Source organism: Drosophila bipectinata, chromosome XR (genome assembly GCF_030179905.1).
Source record: "Drosophila bipectinata strain 14024-0381.07 chromosome XR, DbipHiC1v2, whole genome shotgun sequence".
In the NCBI taxonomy this organism is placed as follows: Eukaryota; Metazoa; Arthropoda; class Insecta; order Diptera; family Drosophilidae; genus Drosophila; species Drosophila bipectinata.
In genome coordinates, this window is record NC_091735.1 from 8,959,536 (window position 1) to 8,965,804 (window position 6,269).

Below are 6,269 nucleotides of genomic sequence, written 5' to 3' on the forward strand. Positions count from 1 at the left end.
TTGTTATTAATTTTGAATTTGTTTTTAAATAAAAAAGGTAATGACTTAAATGAAATGTTAGTTATCTAAATCTAAATCTATAAACCGCGTCGAGAAAGCCAAGGATATTCTCATCACATCACTGTCGTCCCTCCCAGCCGTTCTGAGCACTAGTTCGTTGCTGGTGAAATAAGCACTTACCAACAGACCACCACTACTTACAAAGTGGCGTCTAGCCATGCGTTTTTTAATTTCCGTTTTTGTATGAAATGTCCGCAAATAGGGTCAATCGCTACCGCCTCGATTACCCACGAACTAGTGAAATAGTGCAACATATTAGGGTCTTTAAAGAAACTACTTATATTAGACCCCATGGAACGACCGGTAAAATAAGTGTTTACATGGGACCCCATGGAACGGCCGGTAAAATAAGTGCTTACATCGGACCCCATTGAAGGGTCGGTAAAAGAAGTGCTTACATTGGACCCCATTGAAGGGTCGGTAAAAGAAGTGCTTACATCGGACCCCATTGAAGGGTCGGTAAAAGAAGTGCTTACATCGGACCCCATGGAGAGGTCGGTGAAGTAAGTACTTACATTGGACACCATGGAGAGGTCGGTGAAGTTAGTACTTACATTTAACCCCATGGACGGGCCTGCCATTTTAAATTAAAAAACATGTACAATTGCAATTACAGTTTTTATTTAGTTTAAATTTTTATGTATTATAACGGGGTATATTCTTTTATTACTTTTAAGCTGCTTGAGTTTTTGAAATATCTTTTTTTTTGAAGCTGCAGGGCCTTTCTTAATTGTTGCTCAGCTGGGCCAATACCGCCGACTGCAGTTATTGAATCTAGAAATAAAAAGGATTAAACAAGTTTTAATAGACTGAAGTGAATAATGATTATTAAATAATTATCTTTTAAAATACTCACCGATCATAACGCCAAAGAAATTGTCTTCTTTTCTTAGGGCAGCTTTCCCCTGAACCCCATCCACATTATACGCCAAGACCACTTCATTGGCTAAAATATTTTTTTAGTTTTTTAATATTCCGCCATTTAATATTAAATTTTTAATTGCATTGATCTGTGAAAGAAATAGATATTTAACTAAAAGAAAATTTTTTATGTACTCATATGTAGAGAGCCTCTTTTGTTTCGACTGCAAATAAAAAAACAAATTCAATTTGCCCTAATTTTAAAATAACTTAGACACTCACCTCGAGAGGAAAAAACTTGTTCGGTGAGATCCGAAATAATCCTTTCAAGGCGTTCAATAGTCTCTCCACATTTGCACCATTTCTTATCTGAAAAACAACAGTTTTAATAAATAATTTATTTGCTACAGCTGTCATATATTTTTTTTTAAACTTACCAGTGTTTAGAAACTCCAATCGCTGAATTTTTCTGGCTGGGCTGACCGACATCGTCTCGTTTGTTGATTCTTGGGGCTTTTATATAATATATATGACATAATTTAGGGTTAAACAGATAAAAGTACGACAATATCCTCAATCATCAATATGGTGAAGAAATGGCATCATAATCATATCCTTTAAATATGGTATTGCGACTGCTTTACAAATCAACTTGTTTAATTCAAAAATTTCTTCAGAAGATAAGGGCTCCGCATCTACTACGTAAATACCCAAGTCAGAGGATCTTATAAGCTCCGTATAAAAATTCCGCACATTCGTGAATCGTCCACCTCTAAATGTATCTTCCATAATTGATTCTATTCTAATAGAAATGTCCCCTTCGATGTAACAATAATTGTTTGGTTCCTTTTGGATTAATGTGCTTCCTTTAAATACTATTAAATTTTTTCTTTTTTCGGTCTCTAATGTCTTTTGAATAGGTAAATTCTGTTCTTCGTCAATTCTCCGGTGAATTTGCTCTAAAATGTTTGTTGGCTTTCTGACAAAATTTTTTAAATGTTGCAAATAATTTTCTAGAGCATAAGCAGAGCCTTTAACTGGATCACCAACCTGTTCCACTGTTTCTTTAACATTTAGTAAGCTATGTATGTTATATGAAACACTATTTTCTCCAAATATAATTGGAAAATTTGAAACAAATAGGTTCCGTATACAGCAAAAATTGTCTAAATTCCGTTGCTTTCCAGTTGTATAGTTCACTTAAGGGTCTTGGCTTTCTTGCGAATTCTTTAGGCATATTTTTGCGTATGTCAATTAATTTTTGAGATATTTTAGATTTCTTGTCGTTCGTCAATTTATTATAAGTCTTATTTGTCATCAATCGAACAAGAAATTTACGCAGGACTCCTAAGTCAAATAAATTCATGCAGTATAGTGGAATTTGGAAAACCATTTTTACATTCACGGTTTCAAGGGGTGTCATTTTTGTCAAATATTGTTTTAAGTGATGATCGGAATATTTCCTACTTTTGAAGTCTTCGTCGATTATTAAGTCTTCACTCTTTGTTGTGTATGTTAAAACATTATTTATTTTTTTCCGACTATTATGCATTTTGAACATCTATGCGAAGATGTATGATGTAAGCCCTAGCTGGGGCATCACAAACAATAGTCCTTAATTTTAATTTTATATTTCTTTCGTCTGTGTCAATTGCATTTTGAAGAAGATCTTTTAGCTCACAAGTAAAATGGCTTTAAAATTCGTCCAGATTATTGGGCTTACATTTTCCCAAAAATATTCCAACAGGGAAAATAGGAGAATTTTAATATTTGCCACTTTTATCAAAATTGGCCATAGTTGAGAATTTGAACTTTTGAATAGAGGAATTCCATCAATGTTTATGTCAATAGTTATGTCGTCAGTAAAGTTAATTAAATTCAAAAGCTTAACAATCTGAGTTTTAATGCCAATTTGCAAATAACGGCCACTACTCATTTGCATTATTTTAGCTTTTTTAGGCGCACTGTATTTGTAAAATGATCCGACATCTAAACTATTTTTTTTTTAGTATTCGAACTAAATCAATTGCACAGTCACGCGTTGGCCTATGTTTTAGAAACCGTTTTTTAAGATCGTCATTTAAGTTATTGTTACCGTCGTTTCTTTTCGTCTTTAGTTCATTGTCAATATTGTCTTCATAAATTATTTCCCCAAAAAAATTAGCTTCACTGTCATTATTTACATATTGTAAATTTTCTCTAATAATTTCCACTTCTTTGGGCACATTTTCGTTCTCCACTGTGGAAGTTAACCTTCCTTTATATTTTTCTTTTTGCTGCTGCTTAAGCCTTCTTCTATGTCGTTCACTATACATTATTGTTACTGCCGTACTTTTATTGTTTATTTAATATTTACACATTAGTACACATAGAAAAAAATAACAAACATATCTTATATTCCAAGCATATATTATTTTTTAAGTCACTCACCTAATAATCGATTGATCCGCTTTGACTTCTTAACTCAAATGCTTGCAAAAATTTCGTCAGCCAGCAAACACAGCTGCGTTTAAGCGAAAGAGTGGAACAAAATAAAACAAACTGTTCTTCCTGCACAATTGTTTTTCTAAGCATTGCACCGAAGACGCGTAAACAAACAGCGATGTAAAGCATCATCAAAGTTTTGTCTTTAATCTTGTGTATACTCTTTCCAAGAAATAACAAAAACAAAAGCGAACAAAAGTAATTTTGTACTTATGCTTTAATGAGCATATATTTATAAACTGGGTGGTTCGACGTTCGATTACTATAGGGTTAATCTAGTAAGTACCCATGTAGTGATCGACGAGGTAAGCACTTACCTAGTTCGACGTTCGATTACTATAGGGTTAATCTAGTAAGTACCCATGTAGTGATCGACGAGGTAAGCACTTACCCAAGGCTAATCGCAAAATCGAATCGACTAGGTGGTTCGACGTTCGATTACTATAGGGTTAATCTAGTAAGTACCCATGTAGTGATCGGCGAGGTAAGCACTTACCCATGGCCAATCGACACCTCCAGTTCTGCAGAGCTGTTATAATACAAAAAATATTTTATATTATTAAAAATTTTTATTTGTAACTAATTAATAAAATAAAATAAAAAATTTTATTTAAAAATAATAATAATACATTTTATTTAAAAATCAAAACAATAAATTTTATTCAAAAATAAAAATAATAAATTTTATTAAAAAAAAAAATAATAAATTTTATAAATATATATAATTAATAAATTTTAAAACTTATCGTTGTTGTCTGTTTATTAAAATACCCACGACCCTTGATTTATGTACGACCCACGATTAAAGAAGAAAATTCAATGTCAAAGTAAAAAGCATTCACCGGTTAGAGGAAGGTTTGGAAGCTGGGTCAGTTCCTCTAGTAAAGACCGAGTTAGGGCTAGAAAGAATGTCTCATTAAGGCTATAAATACGTCAAACTTTAAACCAAATGAGTTGAAAGACCAGATGGAGCAATAAGGTGGGGCAGATGAATTTGAAGGCGAGTTGGAAGAATTTGAGATAAAGACCTAGGCAAGGGTGATTTCATTATTAAATGCCTTTACTGTAGAAAGATTCCCTTCCAGCTACTGCAATGTCTGCAGCCCCAGCTCGAGCTCGACTTCCCAGTACGGCATTGCCAAAATTCAGTGGAAACTATTCGGAGTTTACAAATTTTATAAGCCTCTTCGAGACATTAGTAAACAAAGATGTGTTTGTATAATTACAGCGAAAGTAATTATAATAAAGCTATCGCTAGACTAAAAAGAGTTTACGATAACAAATGTCTCATCTTTGCGAACCAAATATGAACATTATTCAGCATTTTGAAAGTTTCCCAGAGTCTACGTCGTCGTTGAGAGGCCTCATTGACTGAGTGTCATCGATTTACGGGTCATTGTTTTCCTTAGGAGATAAAACTAAAATTGCAAACTCGATGATTATATATTTAATTTTGAGTAAAGTGGATCCAGTGACAAGACAAAAAAATTGGAAGAATCACTAGATTATGAAAAATTGCCGCTATGGTCCGATTTCAAAAAAATATTAAATCGTAGGTAGCAGCACCTGTACGCTGAAGAGACTGGTAAGCAAAAATAGGAAAAAACTGGGTTGAGCAAGCAACACAATAGAAGTTCGTTGGCTTGCTCCGCTTCCAACAAACAAGCTTGCAGTTATCGTTACAAGACCATTGTCTTGCCCAGTGTAGTCCATTCGCTCGCCTTGCTAGAATGCAACGCATTGAGTTTTTAAGGTTAGCCTCTCTGTGTATAGATTGTCTGCGAAAAGGTCATACGCTTGCAAAGTAAAATTTGACTACATGTCAAATTTGTGCAAGATCGCACCACAAACTTCTGTACCGATTTACTGTGTACCGAAAATAACTTATCGTTACCACTACCGAATGAAAATCCTGCTCCAGCTCTAAATCTTGATGGTCATTCTACGTCACATGCTTTGCATGCGTCCTCCCTAGAAAGGGTTTTGTAAGCGAAGTCGATCGAAAGGATTAAAAATGGCGAGCACATATTGACCCGAGCATGAATTGACTCTGGTCACAAATGAACTTCATTAGTGAAGATCTTGCTCATCGTGTATCAACTTGCTTGGAATTGGTCAAGCTAATTCACAGGTTAAGAAAAAGATACACACTGTGGTGAAGTCAAGAACTTATGGTAGTTCGTTTTCGTTCAACTTTTGGATTTTAAGAACAAGTTTGGGTTATCACCCTGACCAGTCTGTGAACATGGAAAATTAGGACCTACCAAACAACTTACCTTTAGCAGACCCATATTTTTATAAACCCCAGCGGATAGACATGTTAAATGGAGCTGAGTCATTTTTCGAACTGTTGTCCGTTGCGCAAACAAAACAAGGTCCTAACCATCCCATTCTCCAATAAACTCTCTTGGATGGATAGTATCGGGAAAATATAAGGCTAATTCCTCAACTCCTCAACAGCCTGTCTCTAGACCAAATTGTCAAGAAAGATTACTTGATTCGATAGATAACAGTTTGAAAAAATTCTGGTCGTTGGAAGAAATAAAACTTTAAACAAGCTTTTGTCACCTGAACAAGAGTTATGTGAGGAACATTATCAGAAAAATACAGTTGTACTGCATTTAGGTCGATTCGAAATCAGACTTCCATTTAAATCGGATCCAAGTTCGAAGTAGCCAATCGCCGTTTTTTGTCGCTCGAGAGAGATGTTACCGGGTGCTGGTTGCATTGAGGAGCTAAAGACATTTAAGTCTGAAGTAACTCAGGTCCTTTAAAACGCTGGGTTCGAATTGAGCAAGTTGTTTTCAAACCCTCCTGAAGGTACTGCACCCGAAATCATAGTTAAGCAACCAATAACACTGTTG

General features: G+C 34.7%; 1 long non-coding RNA gene across 1 annotated transcript; it reads right to left on the reverse strand.

The window, feature by feature from the left end:
- Window positions 1-778: 778 nt before the first annotated feature.
- On the reverse strand, window positions 779-1,292 carry LOC122321432 (uncharacterized). The gene is made up of 3 exons (XR_006246113.2): window positions 1,204-1,292; window positions 917-1,070; window positions 779-834 (listed from the first exon to the last, which is right to left on the reverse strand). It is a non-coding gene; the product is annotated as an uncharacterized lncRNA (long non-coding RNA).
- Window positions 1,293-6,269: the final 4,977 nt, after the last annotated feature.